Source organism: Ictalurus furcatus, chromosome 11 (assembly GCF_023375685.1).
Source record: "Ictalurus furcatus strain D&B chromosome 11, Billie_1.0, whole genome shotgun sequence".
NCBI lineage: Eukaryota > Metazoa > Chordata > Actinopteri > Siluriformes > Ictaluridae > Ictalurus > Ictalurus furcatus.
In genome coordinates, this window is record NC_071265.1 from 730,001 (window position 1) to 731,380 (window position 1,380).

General features: G+C 38.4%; 1 protein-coding gene across 2 annotated transcripts in view; it reads right to left on the reverse strand.

The window, feature by feature from the left end:
* Positions 1-1,380, reverse strand: part of stat2 (signal transducer and activator of transcription 2) — a 27,442-nt gene extending 26,062 nt beyond the window's left edge. For both annotated transcript variants that reach the window (XM_053636376.1, XM_053636375.1), the window contains exon 1: positions 1,161-1,380. The gene's annotated coding sequence lies outside the window, so the exon portion shown is untranslated. The remainder of the gene's footprint in view (positions 1-1,160) is intronic.

The following is a 1,380-nucleotide window of genomic DNA, read 5'->3' on the forward strand; positions in this document are numbered from 1 at the left end:
GCCATTAATGTCTAAACCACTGGCAACAAAAGGTCTTGGCAATCTTCTTATAGCCTAGGCCATCTTTATGTAGAGCAACAATACTTTTTTTCAGATCCTCAGAGAGTTCTTTGCCATGAGGTGCCATGTTGAACTTCCAGTGACCAGTATGAGGGAGTGTGAGAGCGATGACACCAAATTTAACACACCTGCTCCCCATTCACACCTGAGACCTTGTAACACTAACAAGTCACATGACACCGGGGAGGGAAAATGGCTAATTGGGCCCAATTTGGACATTTTCACTTAGGGGTGTACTCACTTTTGTTGCCAGTGGTTTAGACATTAATGGCTGTGTGTTGAGTTATTTTGAGGGGACAGTAAATTTACACTGTTACACAAGCTGTACACTCACTACTTTACGTTGTAGCAAAGTGTCATTTCTTCAGTGTTGTCACATGAAAAGTTATCATCAAATATTTACAAAAATGTGAGGGGTGTACTCACTTTTGTGAGATACTGTGTGTATATATATTATATATACACAATTTTTTTTTTACATTTACATTAACGCGCTCGTTCTAATACGTTTTCGTTTCTATAGTAACAGTGGACAGCAGACCCCATGCTTTATAAACAGATTCAAAAATTGCCGATATGGTATACGATATCAATTGTTGATATAAGTTAGGAGATGTTAATTAAACATTAATGGAAGGAGTCTCCAGTGTCAGGACTGACAAGTTTACTTCAAGAGGAAAAGGGCGTGGGGGTGGAGAGAGGGGAATGGCGTAACCGGAAGTTGTGCCCAAAGTTGTCCTGTGCAACTGGTCATGGTATTCAAGAACATTGTAGATGATGAAAAACTATAGATATTGATTAAATGCAACTTGTGTCATTCGCGGCATTACATGTTTGTTTTTGGTTTGTTTTTTGTTTTGTTTTTTTACATTTTTTGTGGCAAAGTAAATAAACAGGAATAATAACAAACAGTCATTACATTTTGACGTCGTATTAAGAATAAAGATATGAGACGTGTTTGTGTGAAACACGTAGCTTTTTACTTTACCTTTAAAAAGCTAGATTTTATGCTCCACTGCTTTACACTGATAAAATCGACTCGATGAACGTTAAAATAGTAATAATAATAATAAACAACTGAATTTGTGACCTACACTTACCTGTGTTGTGGAGTTTGACACGCTAACGCTGTTTGCTGGTTTAAAAATGATCAAGTCCACAGACTAAAGCTGGTGCAAACACAGACATTGAAGTCATGTACCGCTCCACTCCAGAAGATTATTAAAACCTGCGACCGGGTCAAAGACTACAGATAAACACAAATAAACACCTCGCTGTTGTGTGAGTGAAGAGCTGTTCCCTTCTCCCCCCGCCGGCAAC